The sequence below is a fragment of the Paramormyrops kingsleyae genome, chromosome 4 (genome assembly GCF_048594095.1).
Source record: "Paramormyrops kingsleyae isolate MSU_618 chromosome 4, PKINGS_0.4, whole genome shotgun sequence".
Lineage (NCBI taxonomy): Eukaryota > Metazoa > Chordata > Actinopteri > Osteoglossiformes > Mormyridae > Paramormyrops > Paramormyrops kingsleyae.
Genome location: NC_132800.1, coordinates 46,956,472 through 46,977,230, shown reverse-complemented (window position 1 = coordinate 46,977,230; position 20,759 = coordinate 46,956,472). Strand labels below are relative to the sequence as shown.

General features: G+C 44.5%; 2 long non-coding RNA genes across 4 annotated transcripts; one reads left to right on the top strand and one right to left on the bottom strand.

Moving 5' to 3' along the window:
* Nucleotides 1-9,476: 9,476 nt before the first annotated feature.
* LOC140588889 (uncharacterized) lies at nucleotides 9,477-20,557 on the bottom strand. Its single transcript, XR_011990137.1, has 3 exons — nucleotides 20,516-20,557; nucleotides 10,397-10,433; nucleotides 9,477-9,914 (listed from the first exon to the last, which is right to left on the bottom strand). It is a non-coding gene; the product is annotated as an uncharacterized lncRNA (long non-coding RNA).
* LOC111841988 (uncharacterized) lies at nucleotides 12,510-14,860 on the top strand. 3 transcript variants are annotated; one of them, XR_011990136.1, is made up of 5 exons: nucleotides 12,514-13,040; nucleotides 13,122-13,228; nucleotides 13,435-13,514; nucleotides 13,870-14,038; nucleotides 14,169-14,860. It is a non-coding gene; the product is annotated as an uncharacterized lncRNA (long non-coding RNA). The 3 variants fall into 3 exon arrangements; XR_011990135.1 differs by having other exon boundaries at nucleotides 12,510-13,040; nucleotides 13,122-13,514; XR_011990134.1 differs by lacking the exon at nucleotides 13,435-13,514 and having other exon boundaries at nucleotides 12,528-13,040.
* Nucleotides 20,558-20,759: the final 202 nt, after the last annotated feature.

Genomic DNA, 20,759 nt, shown 5'->3' with positions numbered 1-20,759 from the left:
TCGGAACCTCCACCCAACCATTAACCACTACCTGGGGCTCATGGCTTGTCCCCGCACCATGACAAGTCAACAACTGCGAGACCTGGCGATCAAGGCGTACCACAAACAAAGAACAGCAGCTGAGAAGGCAACCAAGGCTCCGGCAGTGCTGAACCTTAGCACTACAGATCCCAACCTAGCGTTGGAAGGTGGCCACCCTCCTCATCAAACACCAATCCATGACCGAGGTTGGAGAGCAGCAAGCCACAGTGAGCGTTACCCTGGTGTGCCCCCACAGCAGTCAAAGACCCAGCCAGACTGGTGGGAGACACGGCGCTATCTTAACAAGGGTAAACTAAGACCAATGGAGCCATGGAACAAGTGGAGAGACCGACAGGGAAACCAGTTTCCTAAGCTAAGCTCTCCCCCAAGTTCCCGACGGAATCCACCACAGAATTGGCAAGACAGAAGGAGAGGTTACGATCCAGACTCGAGGCCTGGACGAACCAAGGAAGAAGAGGAGTCTAATCTACTACAGTTGCTGCGTGATTTCTTTACTCAGCATCCCCTCAAGGGTCAAGAGGACTTTCAGAAGAAAGATCCAAAATGACTAGGACGGAAGCACAAATCACGCAGGACCCCACAACCCTCACCTGAACCCACACCAGACAATGCCTACAAACTCCCTCAGAGGTCAGCCCCAAATGACACTCAACAGTCATCGGCCTTCCCTACCAGAGATATTGGAACAACTGAAGAAGTCCCACCTCAATTAGAAAGTGCTACTGACTCATGCCCAGTAAGAGCACCTGATGTTGCCGTCACCAACACAGAGCTTGATCAAGGGGATGAGCCCCCGCTGGTGCCCGGCAGCACTGTCCTGGTTGTGTGCCTTGACTCAGAGCACCAATCTGACTGTGGCGACGCCTCACCATTTCCTGGCCAGGCCCCTGTGCCACAGCTTCTGGGTGACCTGATGGAAAGGGGGGTAGCCAAGAAATTCTACCTCTCCATCACCCTGGAAGATGTTCTCACCCTCGAGGCCCTCATCGACACTGCAGCAGACATCACCCTCATGTCAGCCAGTCTCTTCTACCAGGTGCAGCACCTAGCCGCCCAGAAGAACAAAACCCTCCAGCCGAGGAAATGCTCTTTGGACGTGCAGGCATATTCACCAGTGGGCACCAGGATGGATCACATGATCCCCCTCAATTTGTCCATCGGCCCCATGAATGTAATGCACCCTGTATACATTTCCCAACTTGAGTCCATTCCATTTCTCATTGGGAAAGATTTGCTGAACCGGTTCGAGCCATTGTTAGACTTCCAACGTCAGAAAATTTGGGCTCAAGTTAGAGAACCGCTGCCACTGTGGACACCTGACACAGCCACATGGGAATGTCAAACCCTGGCTGTCTCCTCGGACCTCACTCCACACCATGGAGAGAGCACAGCTGGAGATCAGTGTCTTGACGCAAGAGACCCATACCAGCATCATGACTCCTTCCTGTGCAGGCAGGACCCTACCCTGGGATCCTTCTGCCCCAAGATCGGGAAATGCATGTGGCTCCAAGGCATGGAAGTCACAGATGTGGTCATGACCATGGAGGTAGAAGAGTCACCAGTGACAAAAGAGACTGTATGTCATGTGGAGCTTGCTGACGACCAACACCTGACAATCCATGCCATAACTGCCCAGCCTGACGCAGTACAGTCACCCAGCTGCCACAGCTATTCTCAAGAGGGACCAGCAGCACCCAACATTGTGGACACACCCACACCAATGGAACTGTCTCGACACCACTACTTTGAGGAAAATGTCTGTCAAGACATGATCACCATTTATGTAGATGGGTGCGTATTCAAACATCAGGGGACCCTGAAAGCTAGAACTAGCATTCCGTGGCTCAATGACGACCCTGTCCCACCACAACAGCTCAAGCTTGGTCCTCACACATCGCAGTACGCAGAGCTGGCAGCAATCCTAATCACCCTGGAGATGACCTCCGAACGTGAAGTAAAGGACCTGCTGATCTGCAAAGACTTCAGCTATGCACGTCTCAACTTCATGTGCCATCTCCCTCACTGGACACGGAATGGCTTCAAGACATCAGGGAACAAGCCAGTCAAACACCAAGACCTCCTGCACACGTGCGATGCTCTGATTACCGCACGAAACACGCAGATTTACTGGAAGAAGGTTTGTGGTCATTCCAGACTCCCAGAACTGGACAAGACGTACAATGACCACACTGATGCACTCGCTAAAGCAGGAGCACTGCATGGTGACTGTCCCCTCCCACCCGCCCATGCTGTCCAGGTCGTCACCTGCAGCCACAGCCGAGCACCTACCTCGATGCCAGAGCCCTCACTTCTGGAACTTTCCCTTCAGGTCTCCAACTCTGACATCGTCTCCCTCCAGCCCACTGATGCTGTGCTCGGCAAGGTCTGTGATCACCTCCGCGACCTCTCTGCTAACTCGATCTCCACAACTGATCAGGCATCCCTTCCTGACATCCATCACCTGATCATGGCTTTACCTTTTCTTCATTTTGCCGAGGGCGTACCTCTTGGTGTCCCTGATGCCCACACTTCACCACAGCTCGTGGTCCCTCAGGCACAAAGGGGGGTCATGCTACTGTACGCCCACGACGCACCCTGTGCAGGACACCGCAATGCCAAAACAACCTACAAGGCACCTCTGCAGCGACGGGGTATCAATTTCCCATGGTCAGATCTACAGATTGACTGGGTAGGACCCCTGACGAGAGAGGACAAATACTTCCTCACAGTCACCTGTCAGTTCACTAAGTGGGTAGAATGCCTCCCGGCACCCAACGACACAGCCCAGACAACGGCATATCTGCTCACGAACCATGTGTTCTCCAGGTTTGGCCTCCCACTGAAAGTCAACTCAGACCGAGGCACCCACTTCACAGCCGAAGTGATGCAGGACATCTGGAAACTGTTGGGGATCAAAGCCCAGTTCCACATCAGCCACCATCCTATGGCATCCGGCCAAGTAGAACGGACCAACCGAACCGTCGTCGGTATGCTCAAGAAATATGTGGCATCCAATCAGAAAGATTGGGATGTGAAATTGCCTCTGGTGCTCATGGCAATCAGAGCCACACCCCACAAGTCCACAGGAGTGTCCCCCTTCGAACTGATGATAGGACGACAAATGACACTCCCTCTCCACCTGCTCTACCAACCTGGTGACAACAATCTCATCACAGCCTACACCACACAACAATATCTGGACAGCCTGCACCAGCATTTGAGAGCTTCCTTTGCATTCGCCCAACAAAACCTGCAAAGAACCGCAGAGGGCAGGAAAGCCTACTATGACCAGAAAACCTCACAAGATGAACTCCAAGTGGGAGACAAAATCTGGTACTATAGGTTTGTGCAACCAAACTCAGCACAAAGACTTTCCAGGAAGCTTCTACCACGCTGGTCAGGACCACATGAGATCGTGGACAAACTGTTACCTGTGGCTTACTGAATCCGAACCAACAAAGGCACCCACGAACCATGCCTCAAGTGGGTTCATCGGAATCAAATGAAGAAACACCAAGCCCAGAGAAAGCCTGAAACACCCACCAACCAGTCTTCTCAAGACGAAGCCAGCAGCTTGGAATAAACCACATTCCAACCAAAAGAAAGACATCTTTTCAGTCTGAAATCTCCCCAAACTCCCAAGGAGAAAGACCAAAGAGAAAGGGGAGGAAAGATGGTCACAGATAGGGTAGATTAAGGTGGTGGGCCTGACTACTGATATCTGGGTGACCTTTTCAGTTTTGCTGTACTTATCTGTTTCTTTCTTTTGATAGCTTTTCATTTTATTTTGGTTGTTGTTTTTGGTAAGGACCTGGGGTGGCTCACGCGTGCCCGGGAAATTACTGAAGAAGATCCGGTTTTGCAATTTTCTTTGTCCTGTTTGTTTCTTTGCAATTGTTCTCTGGCCGAGAATTGTTGCCCACTATTTCTTTCTCCTGTTTCCTTTTGCACCGGTGTGCAAAACATTCAGAGTCTCGACTCACCCCCTCAATCCTAATTTGGTCTTTATTTTCTACCCCCTATTACTAGGATGATGCTGCCCCCGCTACTAGCGTTACTCTGGCTAGGAGGCTGAGGCTCCAGTCTGACACGGCGTTCCCTGGGCCTCCGCCTAGCACCATCGTCCGGGGACAGCCCGGTCTCTTGATTACTAACTGTTGTACCCACACAGAAAGAGTATTCGTCGGACGATGTCAACTGAGCCATTACCTGCCCGAGAGACCCCAAACTAGTGGGACAGGTGTCAGATGGACTCAGGAGGCCCTGCATCATGCTGCCGCTGACACTACCCACAGGTTGGAGCAGTAACCCAATGACCGTGACCCAAGCTGAGTCCAATCGATGGCCCAAGAGGCTCCTGAGCACCCTGCTGGGAGCTGCAGCAGCCGTTGGCAACCTGTTCGACATAAGATTCACCACTCCTCGCGGTCCCAGAAGCCAGGCGCCAGCCCCTGCGCCTCCTCCCTGTCCATCCTGTCACTGTGCCACCCAGAGTGCCAAACAATGGGATGTCAACAATGCCTCGTTGCATGGTGGTGATCCTGTTTCAACTTCCGTCGCCTGAATGATGGCAATGCCATCATCAGCCGAAAGGGGGGATATGTAGGATCACACATGCACATATCACAGGGCCTAAATTCCAGGTGGCCTGAGACAAGGCCGAGCCTGGTACGAGAGGCACCAAAGGGGGGTTACACACACAAACACACACACACAGATAACCAGGGAGGCTAGCACTCCAACTTTTATTGCCCAAAGATTTAGGGACCTACAGACAAGCAGAGTGGACTTCCCGGACAGGGGTCCCTCGACTTGGCACCCAACCCCCTCCACATACACTCTGCCTTACATTTCACTCACCCAACAGACAAACACCCTAAAGGAAGTTTCATTTAAGTTTGGCTTTTGTATACCCTGTATATTGATTTACTCACGACTACTAGTCTCAATATACAGATACGTTATGTTTGTATGTGTCCTAACTTTTAGAGAGTCTTCTGTGTTAAAAACCCCCCCTTCTCTTCCAACATTCCTTTGTGGTCCTTATCTGATCTTGGTGGACCTCACCAAGTTTCTTTGTTTCTACCATGCTATGTTAAAAGAACTGAATTAAGGTGTATTTTATCCATTCTGGAGAAGATGAATTGGCATAAGCCACACCAAACAAATTATGTTCTTTCCAGATGTGCAACTTATATTGATATTACCACAAACTAACGGCCACGCCTATCTATGGATAAGATGTGCTGTTTGTAATATGAATATTTGATGGAATATCCGCACAAAGTGTAACATCTGTTGAGGTGCAACCCAAAACCCCTGTATCCTATACTGATATGAATCAGTCACATAGATACAATAATTAATTGTTTAATCAATTAATGCAGATGGTATGAGGTATGTACCTGTGAAGCTGGTATGGCATATTTGGTATCAAACTGATTGTTAATCACCCCTGATTCCAAATCTGGTCAGTGATTACCATAAAAGTGGATGTATCAAAAGTTATAACAGCTTAATGAAAATCATCAGTAAAGGTAGAATCAGGCGGGCCATAAATCTCAAAAGGACTGATACAGACCCCCTTCCGAAAGCCCGCCAAATGGATGGCCAGCCATTGGGCCAGGAGTCGAATTCCTGGTCATCCCTATTCATGAACTTTAGACCATAAAAATCTAGCACCTCAGAACAAAGGGGAGCAGAGAACAACCAGCAGCAGAGCAGAACAACCGCCAGCCGGCGCAGAGAAAACCATCCGCCCGAAGGAGAACATCAGCCCGGGAGAAGAGAAACCCACAAGAAGCCCTCCGGTGAAGGCCCAGCTGAACAGAGAACAGCACCCAAGACAAAGCTTCACCAGGAGAGAGAATCTAGAGGGACTCCACTCCACTGCTCCAAACGCCGCGCCTTCCTGAGTGCCCTCAGCTCAGCAGCTCTGCCATCAACTGCCAAGACCCCCCCCCCCCACTCTTCAACCAAGTAAACCAACTTCCTTTCATTCTAACAACTTAAGCTGTTCTGTTTAACCTGCTATAAGACTTTAGGGTCGTGTTTCCACAAACTATGCTTGCTTTGCAGAACAGTATTTCCCATTTCAGGTTACTCATTTAAATCCGGTCATTGCATTTTCATAATTACATTGTTTGTTTTATTCCGTTATTTCGTGTTTGTTGTTTGTGTTAGGTGTAATGTCTGTCTTATGTCAGTTGTAGTGTTAGCTAGGAATAAATGCATGTCTTTTACACAACTTTAGCCTCCGTCATTGTGTGTCTCATAATAAGTTCCTGCCATTGTGCGATCTTGCTACACGCTCTGAACCTCAAACTCACCGGAAACATCGCGAGACTCTCTCTCATCGGCCGTGAGGGGAGCTTCGCTACCAATTGTTTACATTACCTGATGATGCAGCTCGCTGGACGAGCCTTCTAACCCAGGTTACTGAGCGATACTGGTAATTAGTGAATCCCATTTAGGTCTCACATTAACAGACTCACAGGGATACCGCAATTGAGTTTGGAGGAGCCGACCATTCGGCATAACAATTGATTAATAATCAGCATTAAATAATAATTAATTAAACTTTAATTAATTCAAACATATTGGTGGAGAATATTAAAATTTATTTGAGCTATTAATTCCTACAGCTATGAATGTACTAAAATATTTTATAAAGCTTTTAATGTGGTTTGACTAGTTCGTGTTTCTTGTTTGTCTCTCGGAAAAATCTCTATTTTCTCCATTTGGAAAACTCCAAATCTGCTCATATATAAAGCAACAACACACAGCAACGTGTTCATGGAGGTAGCCATGTTTGTTCCGAGATGTGGGTAGCTCGAACGGGAGATTGTCGGACGTGATGTCACTCAACTCGGAATTTCCGAGTTCCGAGAGAAAAACGAACGCACCACTTGTCCGACATCAACGTCATAAAAGAGGCGTGTTTCCGATGGGAGGTGACGTTTTTCGTGACGTTTCATGACGTTTTCATCCAAGTTCCAACTTGGAGAGAAATAATCGAACACACCATTATGCTGCATTCCATTTGCCTCGGGATCCGATTTTCCGATTCCCATATTACGTCACATCCGCTAAAAACTCAGGAAAACCGAGTCGGATACGTTCCATTTGCCACAGAAGTAGCAATACCATAGACCCATATGAAAAAGCAAAATTTTTTGCTTAGCCGGACAACTTGTTGGATTTAAGGTACCTCCATTTAAATGGGCTTTATCTTTGTTCACTTACAATTAGCCCGAACTACCGTAAATTCGACAAATAATCCGACTAATCATGAAATCCAATTCTTGACCGGTTAATTGGTAGCCATTGTTAGCAATATCACTTGATAACACATTACGTGCGGTGCTTCACGTATAAAACTCCGTAGCAACACGTCCACAGATAAGTTGGACTCGGGATCCTCTGTGTTATCCGAGATATTTCTCGGATCTCTGGGAAACGGGAGCGCGCATGTCGTCAGTTCCGGCTTCGAAACTCGGAAACTCTCATTTGTGGCTCATTAAATCCGTCACACACACTACACCGTCCAACTTATCTGTGGACATGTTGCTACGGAGTTTTATACGACACGACAGAAATACTACAATTTTCGGTACAATAATAGCCAATCTGCTTACCTACTGTAATAAACACAGATTTTGGACAATTTTCGACAATGTGCAAATAGCGTTCAATTATTAAGAAAATTAATCCTAATATTAAAATTATACGTACCTTATGATTGGTAGAGGCAAACGGAGTCAAAAACGGGAAACTATGAACAATAAAATTGAAATACGTGCAAAAAAATAAAACCATAAAAACCGGAATAGCGAGCAAAAAAGCAGCGATCTCAAATACGCGAAATCTGCGCAGAAACGGATGTTAACAAGGTAGTTAACTATTGACTTCCACTCGTACATTTCTGTTAGTGCGTTGCGGAACGAAGCAGGAAACAAAAATGAACAAGGCTAGTTTCCAAAACTTTTCCATAACTTTTCCTCTCTATCCAAGAATTCCAAAACTTATCCAGGGCCTGGAAAAATTAACTCTATCAGATTTGAATAAACTTAGTAGAACTTAGGTCTTCTTTTAACTTAATTTTGTCTAAAATGAAGTAGAGCAGAGCATACTTAACCGTGATATTTCACCAAACTAGTAGCTTAATTGTCCTACAAATTGAAAACTGCAAAATTGAAAAATATACGCCAACTGCATTTATACGCTGACCCCATTTACAACACGTTTTGATCGATAATGAAATGCGTTTTGTAACTTTTTGACCTGCCTGCCCGCACCCACGATACTTAAAAAATGTCTGCCCTAAAACCGCCCACACCCGGGTCGACCCGCGCATCACTACCAGGCACAATGTGACGTGAAGTAGGTTTGGTCTGGCCCAGTAGTATTTTCCCATGTTAAAGACATAAAAACATAGCTGTTGTGGCATGGCATGGTGCGGACAGGAAAAAGGTGATGATCCACTTGCACCTCCAAGACAAAGAGGTTTATTAACAAAACAGAACACAATGGGGAAGGCACAAGAAGAAAAGGACCATGAGGGATCAAAAGGAAACAGGGGAAAACAAAAACTAGGAATAAACTAAAGAATGGAGTACACGCTAGCTCAGAACCAAGAGAATACAGGGAACAGGACTAGGCAGCACACCATAACAACCACTCTGGACACACATACAACTACAGTGAACCATCAAAGAACAGAACCAGAACAGGCATTTAAGTACACAGCTATAACAAGACACAATGCAAGACAGATGAGAATCATAACCAATTAACCAATCAAGGAACAGGTGTGGCATATTACAATTAAACTGCACTGGAGACTAGGGGAAATTAACAAACAGGTTAAGGGTTAACTAAAACAAGGAAAACTGGGTAAACAGGGGACAGGGAGCAAAAGACAAGGAACCAACTGAAATACAAAAACACCTAAAACAGGAAAGCACTGATAACCAGTAACACTATGGAAAACAAACAAAAAACCAAACAAAACAGACGAGGCTTGTTCTCAGCCAGCACTGAACCCACAATTCATAAATTCACAATATGAGCTCCACTGACCTATGCGGCAGTCTGGGGAGCAGGCAAAGTGTGGGTGATGTGGAGGAAGACAAGATGGCCAAACGGGAGTGAGACATGAAAGGTAGGGTTGGATGGGTGCTGACCCTGACATATAGCACTACTGACAAATACTCCTATATGAAAACAGACAAGAAGGTGATGTTCTACATAGCTGTTGAAGGTTTTCTCTTTGTTGGACCAGCAGGTGGCAGCAAAGCACTCAGCAGTACAAAGCACTGGCTGTACAGGCTTTCAGCAGAAAATCCAACACTGCAGATCAACCTCTCCGTGTTTAACTGACTCTCATGGTGTGACTGTATAGACTGAGCAGGGCCGTGTGAGAGATACCTCACTGCAGTTAGCATAACCTTTTATTTTATAGCTCTTCTGACTCATTCTGCTCCACAAAGGTCACCCCCATCCCAGCTTCCTCTGACCCTGGGAGATTCAAGCACAGAAAATGACAGCAACATAAACTGAAACACTCCTGAAATATAAAGATACATTTCATACAAACACAGCATAACCCTGCAGATACAGCCTTGGGGTTTGTTCATTTATTTACACCAATAGCATGTGTATGCTAATCATTTTAACAGGATCAGTGAGCTTGTATATCTCATCACAATTCCATAAGACCCATGGTTTGTATTGGCCCCTCCCTCTCTTCTCTCAGATTGAATTCCCTCTTTCTGTAGGTCCTCCAGTACAGCTGAATGGCGATGATGGTGCAAATCAGATAAAACACACCAGTCCCAGCTTTCAGTGCAGCATCCAGAATCTGCTCCCACCTGTCAGACATATACTACATCAGTGTGTCTGTCAGTCACACGTATCACATTTAAACCTGAAGGACTATGCAGTGAATCTACTCTGACAGAATTATAACCATCTTGATGATCAGCAGCAGCACCAATAAGCCCAGTCCTACATACAGAGCCAGCTGGAATAAGAGGGTGGATTTGAACAGCAAAGTCTTACATGCTTTACAGTAACACAGTACAGGCACATCTGTACTGTTCTGCTTATTAAAATCCATCTTCCAAATATTTATCCAGAACATGGTCACAAGAGAGCCTGCAGTCTGGCAGCATAGGGCACAAGGGTCACTCTGCATGGGATGCCGTCTCAAGAGTAATAAAATTAACAAAAAATATCAAATGCAATACACTTATTTCCATAAATTAAATGGTAGTTTCCCATTACTGTCTGATCAGGTAAATGCTGCTAGCTGGACCCGCCCACACTACTGTAAATGCTGTTTAATGCTTACCTCAGTTTTTCATTATTCTCTCCTTCTTCGTCATGTGCTGGAAAAGGATAGCAATGGAAACAGGAGAAAGGATTGTTCATTCATTCATTTTCCATACCTGCTTATCCCATGCAAGGTTGTAGGGGGTCTGGAGCCTATCACAATGGGCACAAGGCAGGGAACAACCCAAGATGGGATGCCAACCAATCACAGGGCAGGATAGTTTATTAGAAAACAAACTTTATTTGGTCAGTCAGTAAAAACTCTTAAGAAAAGGTCATTTCTAAAACTCAAATAATGAAAAATGCTCAACAGAGTAGCTGATTGGATGCAGAATAATAAATTAGGGTTATGTCCAAAGTGTTCATATCCCAGGGCACTGAAAGTCGACAAGTGAGGATGAATTATTTCAATAAAATATGATCATGTATTTATGGTGGAACTATGATGTTGACGGAAGTCAGGTCAGGTCAGGTTGCGGAGCATGCACTGGAGCATGCACTGGTACAGAGCGTTGTCGCGTCCACCATATGATGAAACTGATCCCAGCTGGCGAATCCCCTAGCCAGTACGTGGTCCAGTACCACCCTGCAGAAGTGCCCATTTATCTACCACAGCCTGGTGTTATGTGGGTGTCCCCTTAGCCTGGTCCAGTCACTTGGGTCCTCAGCAATGAGGATCCTGTCAGCCAGATTGTCACGCCCACACCTACGACCACGCCCACGTAGGCGTGGCGATCCAGCTGCAAGCAATCCGATTGCTGTCAAAAGGTGATCACTGCTTTGTACTAATCGCAAAGTATTGTTGCCATCCCAGGTGAGCCTTGCTGAGGGTATAACCTTTGTCTCCTGTTTCCTTTCCCTATCCCTGCCATCCTGCCTGCTGCCCTGCCTACCCACCTGCCTGCTGCCCCTGCCCATCTCATCATCCTGTGTCTCCCGCTTCCCTACATGGAGTGTTGGTGTAGGACTGACCATCTCGGCTTATTACCTGTCCACTCCGTCCCTGACCATGCTTCTGCCTTGTCCTTTGAATTTTGTACGCCAGCATTTAATAAAGACCGTCTCTGGCACTTCGGGTCCAGTGTTCTGTTTCCTCCACGATCCTGACAGAGATCACCCTCAGGGAATCGCGCCACATGGCCATACTGCCGTAACTGACACTCCCTCACAATGCAGGTAATGTGCCTCATTCCAGACTCCTCTAGAAACCGCTCATTCGATACAAACCAGTACATACAGATGAAAAATTGTATGGGGAAAAAATCTTTAATTAGGCTACTACAAAGATACAGAATGTTCTCTTGCACCTCGTCTGTACACTTTGTGTTAAGCGTTTTTGAGGCATTTTGCAGTTCCAGTGGAATATCTTCCAAGCAGTGGATGCTTAAAATGCCCACAGTGTTTCTCCCACTGGCAACAGCATCAGTTACACTCCGCGGCGATCGCAGACCCTCATGTATCACAAGCTGTAGTGAGTGCGAAAAATGGGACAACATTTTAAAATTAATTTGAGAAAGCACTTTGTTAGACAGCGTGTAGTTAGAATACGGAATAGTCTCCCTGCTAGTGTAGCGCAAGCTAAAACCCTGGGTTCCTTTAAATCAGAGCTAGATAAGATTTTAACAACTCTGAGCTATTAGTTAAGTTCTCCCCAAATGAGCTTGATGGGCCAAATGGCCTCCTCTTGGTAGTAAATTCCATTGCATTTTTCGTATTACTTGTGTTGTGTTGCACAATTGTGCACACTTTGTTTAGTGGGATTCTCCACTAAACGCCACTCCCACCTCTCAGTTCTTTGTTTTCACAATGACTGCAAATCGCTGTGCTATTAGTTCCTTTTAAAAGTGAAAAATACTTCCAGATCGTCTCCCCCTTCTCTGTTGTTTTTACGCTTCTCTTGCTGCAAAGGGTATGCGCATGATGTCACAGCAGGCGGAAGTCACTGCACTCACACGCACTGAGTAGCAAAAAACCAGAGTGGCAGAGTTAGTACTCAGCTTGGATGCCACAAAGAGCTGTGGGAAAGAGCTGTCATGTGATGGATTGTACAAATAGATTTAACACGAAATAGGAGGTCTCTTTTTAGAGACTGTCAAAAGCTGAATAAGTAAGTATCGGACGTGGATTGGTCACGAATGGCCGATACCCGCTCCGTCAAATAGGTCTGGACCGGCGCTACCGATCTGAATATCTTTGGTAAAAGTATTTGTGTGTTACATCCAGTTGTTCCTGGATACTTTCATCAGCCTAAATTTCCAGCAAACACTGCACCTTTGCCACAATCTTTGTTAAATATTTGTTGCTGCCTGATCTGTTCCTTCTGAGTCCAGTTAATGTATAGTATACACACTGTAACCAATTGCTGTAAATTTAGCTACAGTATTTTACTGTATTTTCATAATACAGTAAAATACTGCACTTTTTACAGAACTCAGAAGCCAGGCTGTAAATCTACAGCACACTTGTGTTTTCAAACCGATCCATTGCAAATACAGCAATGTGCTGTATACTCAAAGCATTCTGGGATTGATTTTTCTTCGCGCTCGAGCTGACCATTTAAACGTCTAATGTAACGGTAAGTTAAATTCGACATAGTTTAACATACTCCCTTTTCGACCGATTTCTTCGCGCTGGAGCTGACCGTCTAAACACATCATGTAACGGTAAATTAAATTCGACGTAGTTTAACATACTCCCTTTTCGACCGATGTGCTTCTATATTCTTTTTTCCCATTTCGGAACAGGACTCCGTTGGTTAACCGTGAAGCACTTGAGTCTGATGTGGTGGAAAAAGTTGGCGGGCAGTCGCCAAAAAGTACGACCAAGAAAATATTACCTTCATTTGGACACGGTAAATTTTCTTTTCCAGTTTAAACAGTTTTATTATTTGGGACATTTTGACGAGCATACGGTTATCGTTTGTTAGCCGTGCTAAACAAAAATGTTGCTATGCTAACATTTAGTTGTGTCCGAACCTTTTAGTTATGTTCTTCGAATAAATCGGTGGTTATCTTCACACAAGTGTTGTCGTCACACAAATTTATCTTGCATGTCTAGAATTCTATCTGTCGTCAAGCGCTGTTACTTTCAGAGGGAAGACACGACGTTAGAACATTTCATTAAACTTTAAAATCTAGGTAAGCTAAAGTTGTTAAGCTAAAGAGCAAGGCAAATGTCTGTTCCATCTTAACTGGAATTAAAAGACATCTCAGTTAAAATGTTTCTTCCAATGTGAATTTATAACATTTTAATGTGTCACTGTTTTCATGCAGTTGACTTTGATATTTCTCAAAGTCAACCTCTATTGAAGGTGGTGATATGTGCCTTCTCACTGGCATATTTATACAAAGGTAAACCATTAAATGGGTGTACTGTTGCAACCCTATTCTAGAATAATCATAATGTTAATTGCTAAGTATCCTCAAATGGTTGTATAATATGGTCAAGTAAATGACACTGAAAGTGACATGTATTGTTTTTTTTCTTTTTCAGGACAGACTCTAAGCAACCAGAAGTGGATGCTAGGCATTGAAAGTCAGATTGTCTGTGAGGGAGTACAAGCCAGCTTTGCATCTGGACTCTCAGCTCTATTTACTTCATATTACAACTTTAACCTCCAATATCAAGAAGAAGCCGCATGCACCCTTGAGTTTGTGCAAAGGTGAGAGAATTTAATGCATACACAAGTTACAGAAGGATACAGTACATTGTGTGTGCATTGTTTAAGTTTTTAAATGTTATTTTAAACTATCTTTATTTTAAATTATACTTTTGTCTTTTTTTAACTTTAGGCGCTTCATTGACATCAACCCAGAACGGGGATCCAAAGCCAAGCAGGGAAAAGTGGTATCCAAAAAAACTGGCAAAGTTGTCCAAAAAAAGAACAATGATGTGAATCCTCATGTTTCCTCACTGCTTCGAAAGTTGATGGACTTTGAATGGGATTTTGTGTAAGGCATATAAAGGACACAATTTTCTTTTTCCAGTTCAAGCTTAAAAGTGGTGCTGTCCTTTGTTTTGTTGTATCATTTTGTTTAAGTTCTGAATCACTATACCATGCTAAGTGAAAGAAAAATAGATTGAAGGATAGCTAAACATAGCTGTATTGTGTTTAGTGAAAGAAAAATGATGTTAAAGATATCTAAACATAGTTTAAAGATGGTAAAATGTAAACTATTTTAAACAGCATTCTAAAAAATAAATGTTTAATAAGAAGTAAGTTTTCTTCATTTTCTCAATTGAGGTATGCAAAAAATATTGCTTCTGAAAAAAGACATTTGCAGTATGCAACACAGCATAATTCAGTAAAATAGCAGCAATGTACTGCATTATATATTACAGTATTACTGTAAATTTTACACTTCTACAGTAACATTCTGTATTTTGTAATTGCAGTATTGTACTGTAAATATCAAATACAGTATGTTTGCTGTAAAAATACAGAAAATGGCTGGCAACTCTGCTGCCAGTATTATGCTGTAAATTTACAGTGAAATTTTTTACAGTGCATGTGCGCGTGTGTATGCCAGTCACATCATCGATGTCATGTCTGTGTTCTGTACCCGGCCATATTTACTGAACACACTGGATGTGCACCGTGGCTGACTCCAACTGAACTGTGCCCAGGTCCACCTCTTAATTAAAGCGTGGCCAGGTCACAGTTTAGTGTTCTGGGCCTGGGCACAGTACGGAGCAATCACACTAGTCCAACAAATGAGACTTCGGGGGTCAAATGTCTCAATCTCTCAAATGCCCTGATCAGAGACTTCACTGACTCTGCGAAGATCACAGCATCATCAGCAATGTGGAGATTGATAAATCTTTACTCTCCAACAGATGTCCCACAGTTGCCGGACCCCACAACCCTGCCCAACACCCAGTTTGTACAAGCATTTAACAGAGTATGAGCAAGAACACTCCCCTAATGAACCCCAGGATCCACTGAGGTGAATGCAGAGGTTCTGCCTCCACTCTGCACAGCACTCTCAGTACTGGGGTACAGGCCAGCAGTGACATCCAGCAACTTCAGGGGTATCCCTCAAAGTCTCAGGATGTCCCACAGGGCAGTTATTTTAACTGAATCAAACACTTCACAAAAACCAACAAAGGCTGCAAAGAATCCCTGCTAATATTCACATTTGCGCTTGATGAGAACCCTCACTGCCAGGGTGTGGTTGATGGTAGTCAAAGTCCAGCCCTAAGAACTCTGGACTTTGAGTTGTCCAATGTCTCATCCAGAAGATCAGCTTTAGACAACTGCTCAAAGTAGCCAGTCCAGCGGGTCACAACTGCAATGTCACCTGTAAGGACCATTCCATCACCAGACCTCACTACGACTCTCTGAGGAACAAATTCAAATGTAAGTAATGCTTCAATTTCTCTGTAAGCAGGATGTGGGTCGCTAGACCGCAGATGGCGTATCACTTGCTCACAGATTGCACTAAAAATGTCTCCTTATCTGCCTTCAGTCCCCTTGCAGCCGTCCTCCTCAGTTCCTGGTACAGGCAGTGCCCAGGTCACAAGCAAGATCTGTTGCCTAAGTCTGTCTGTAAGTGGAATTTGTGGGTAAGTAAAAAAAATAATACTGTACATAAAAAAAATAAAATAAAATAATAATAATAATACTGTTCTCACGGTGTGTACCAACACCAGTTTAACAGCCAGCTAAGTTCCATCCATTAAATGCAGAAGTGACAGGATTCATCTTAGTGTTTTAGTTTTAAAAAGATGCCAGGATGCATTCATGAATTAGGAGCGAAAAGACAATGCTTTCACATGCACAAGACATATTACAGTGGCAGAACAATGAGAACAAGTTTGCCACAGGAGACACTCAGTCACTCAGTCAATATGCAACTTATTCAAACTCAATTATTGCGAAAATACTGTGGGAATGCCACCACTAGGGGGTGTACAAACAAACAAATACAAACAAGCATTCATATATGGATGGGAGTGTCACAAAGTACTGCATGTGTTCGTCATTATGAACCATTGTATTTAACCTGAAATTTTAATTTAATAAGCTTCCTGGCAGTCTGTGTGTAAGTCTGAGTTGTCTGTATGTCGGAGGTTCTTAATCCAGGGACTGTCTGTATAGGAGTTGCCATCAAGCCGCTGCTGATAATATCCAGGGTGCTGTGAGATGAAGCATCTTCTTCTGGAAACACCGGCAAGACCAACACAATCTCCCATGTCACACTAGCATCAGCAGTCACACCCAAGTCTGCAAGTTCCTCACACAAACTGCATGCAAACTCATCGATCTCCTTTGCCGCACCACCAGTACTGGAGTACCAAGCTCAAGAATCTGACTTGCAGATCCTGACCAATGGCAAAGCTACGTTCACTATGGTCGCCAGACACATTCGTAATAGCCAGCCCTGTCAGTGCCAGTGGTCACAATGAAGTCAACCATGACCAGACAAGTCTCACCTCGTGGGGACCAATCAGCTTCCGACCGAAATTGTGAATAAAATGTCTCCCTCACCAAGATATCACCATGGTCACATCATACATAAATACCACAGAGACCACATCTAGAGAGTGCCCTAATCTGAGTCTCAAAATACACTTGTTGACAGGGACAGGAGTGACATCAAACATCATCTGGAGGAGCCGATACACCCCAGCAACAGCTACTCCCTGAGTATGGCAGCCATCATAGTGACCAGACCAATAATAAGTGTACCCACCTACGGAGATCTGGCCGCTCCCTAGTCTGCGTACCTCAGAGAGTGCTGCCACTGAAATGAGGAGTTTACGAAGCTCCCCTGACAGCAGAGGAAGATGGTCATCTTGCCGGAGAGACAAGACAGTCCACATCCCTTATCAGATGGGCCACCTCAGTTTAGGACCCGAGTGCTGCTGTGCAGCAGGTGACACCTCAGCACCACACCAGTCCCGATCCCCAACAGGCCTGACCTCTCTGGCTCCCTGACAGCTTCCGCTCCTCCAGGGATGAGGCTCTTGAGGACTTCCCCCATTCCCTTCATGATGTGGGCAGCCTTCCTCTCTACTGACACCTTGTGCCCAATTCATGTGGAGAGCTGTGTGAGATGTTTTTACAGTGTCTGGAGTGTCATTCCTGCCACCAACCCTCAGAATTTTTCCCAGCAAGTTGGAGAACCATTTGCAAGGCCAGATGCCTATAATTGTTAAGTGCGGAGGCATCCAGGTTTTTATTCTGGAGGGGTTTGATTGCTGCGATCGTTAGTGATGCTGAGAAAATGCCCGAGAGGAGGGAGCCATTCACAATTTGCAAAAGCTCAAATGCTAAACAGCCGAAAACACTCCTAAAGCAGGTTGTGGGTAGAGTATTGAGATTTTAAGTACATGGTTTAAGATGCAGCACTATTTCTTCATACGTTCTGCCATCAATAGCGATAAATTCAGACACGAATGCCACATTTTTTCTATGCATTGATCAGTGATGTTTCTGGCACGGAAACTATTGGGGTACAAGACACTCTGTATGTGTCAGGATTGGTCCCCACCTTGTCTTGTTCCTGTCTGTTGTCTCCCAGTTTGGCCACTAGGTGTTGCTGACCATCCCATCCTTTTCCCTGTGTTCCATTAGCTTTAGTGTTCTTCTCAGTTTTAGTTGTGTTCTCTTGATCCCTGAACCACAGTGTGTATGAATGAGCTGTGTGTGCAGCTGAGAATATGCATCCTTATTTGTCGTGGGTTCTCTGGATCATATTAGACAGTTTAATTATTAGTTTTCCCCATTTTAATTGTTTTCTTCTGTTCATGTATTTCTGTATTGGTTGTTTTGTGCCTTTGTTCTTTCTTGCATCTAGTCTTTTAGTAATGTTCTGGGCTGGGTTTCTTCATAACAGTGACTCTTAGCATCTTACAAACACTTGAAAAGTATGGCTAACTAAAGCTGTTTACTTTTTTATATGTGTTTCCAGAACAATCCCCTAAGAGGCTGCTTAAGGGAAGACTTCTTAAGTGTGACCTTAATAGGTGCCGGAACACCTGATTGGTTGAGATCGATGACTCAAGAATTGATTATTCCCTCCATGCAGCAACTGCCTGACTGTGCCATGAGACAAAGTGGTGTTCTTTATAAATATAACTCTGGAAGAATCCTTCAAAATATTGCATTAATCAGAACTGGGGAGAATCTAAAAATCATCTAACCCTAAGTATTATTTTCGCCAACTGAGTGCACAAACCCACCTCAGCAGAATGTAATTTAAATAACCATTTTATTTCTATTTGTTCTATAAATAGAAAGTGCACCAGTATGTGTGCATGTCATACTTTGCAGCGTATTCAAAATGCAGCAGTTCGAATTGTCAGCAGGAGCAGGAAGTCTGAACACATAACCCCTGTTCTTAGTGAAGAACATAAGAAATTTACAAACGAGAGGAGGCCTAACTAATAGCTCAGAGTTGTTAAAATCTTATCTAGCTCTGATTTAAAGGAACCCAGGGTTTTAGCTTGCGCTACACTAACAGGAAGACTTTTCCATACTCCAACTACATGCTGTGTAAAGAAGTGCTTTCTCAAATCCATTTCACAATATTCTACTGCTAATTTCCACCTATGGCCACGTGTTCTAGTATTTTAACTAATATTGAAGTAGCCATTTGGCTGAACAGCATCCAGACCTGTTAGAATCTTATATACATAGATCATGTCCCTCCTTAGTCTCCTTTGCTCCAGGTAAAACAGATTCAGGTCAGCTAACCACTCCTGTGAAGTAGCTCTCAGTTTCAAAAAGGTTGGTGACCCCTGCTCTAAGACCAGATCATTCTTGTAGCCCTACGTTGCACCCTTTTATATAATCATAGTATCACCTCCCTTGACTTAAACTCCACACACCTAGAGATGTAACCCAACATCCTATTGGCCGTTTATATAGCTTCCCCACACTGGCAAGAGTGGGACATGGAAGCATCAACATACACACCGAGGTCTTTCTCATAATCAGCTACCTTTAATTCTGTGGAACCCATAGAATATCTGTACTTTATATTTCTGCTCTCTGCATGGATTATTTTACATTTGCGTACATTAAATTTCATCTGCCAGGTGACTAATTGCAGTCACTAATTAAATCAAGATCCTGTTGTAGCCTCTGTGCTGCTAATTCAGTATCTCCTACATTGTTCCTTGCATTGGCTTCCTGTTAGGTTTAAAGCCGACTTCAAAGTTCTCCTACTTACCTTTAAGGCACTTAAAGGTCTAGCTCCTGCCTAGCTGACAGAATTACTTACAAGCTGCATCGTCCACTCAGATCACAGAATGCAGGTTTCCTTGTCATTCCACATATAAATAAAGTGACAGTGGACGGTAAAGCACTCTGCTACAGGGCCCCTATATTGTGGAATGGTTTACCAGCCTACGTTTAGGATGTCAAATCAGTCTCAGTCTTTAAATCTCGACTGAGGACCCATTACTTCAGTTTAGCTAACCTGCAACCTACCACACCATAGCTATGGCTGCTGCTGCTGCTGTACATGTCATTTTATCTACTATGCTTGTCAGTTTATGTGTCAACACATGTTCTGACCATCCATGCTCTCTGCCTTCCCACATGTCCGGGTGGTGCCCGGGGTGGGCACCATACTAACTGTATCATCATGGGTGCAGCATTCAGTGCCACCCTTCACAGGCCAGTGTGGATAACGGACTCATTGATGGACTTTGTCTTGATACTTAATCGCAGCTTATACCTCCCTTTTAGCAAGCAAGTCCACTCTTTTCTGTTCTCAGTAATATTAGTGCCCAGGGGGGGTTGGGCAGCCAGTTGACCTTGGACCCCCAGAGTTTTTTTTCCTCCATACTTGGGAGTTTTTGGTTCCTCTCCTCCATTGTTATCTGGCTTTCTTTATATAATTTCTTTCCTTACTTTTTCCCGTTCTGTATTACTCTCTCTAATGATGTTTAATGTATCACAACACATCCATGTAAAGCGCTTTGGGATGACTCTGTTCTGAAAGGCGCTATATAAAAATAAATTGAATTGAATATCACTTAATAAACAGGTGTACTGTGCCGTTGGAACTGATATGTCACATACAAATGTCACAGTGACACTCCGCATGTTGTCATGGGCATTATACCATTTTAAACCTGCACAGACCTGCAGAACGTGTACCAGCCTTGTTTGTATTAAATGTACCTGCGGTGGTCATCTGTTCATCCCTTCGCTTCTGACCACCTGCAGACAGAGAGGGACAGAAGTTATTCTGTCCTCAATGTGTGCATCCGTACACAAATCGACAGATATCGAACAAGCTTCAGAGAAAGTCAGAAACTAGAGTAAAGTTGAATGATCTTTACTGTTCATTGCGGGCACTGGGGGGCGCTGTATTGGCTCAACCCATGCAGCCCTGCAACGCCCCCCCCCCCCCCAATCCCACTGG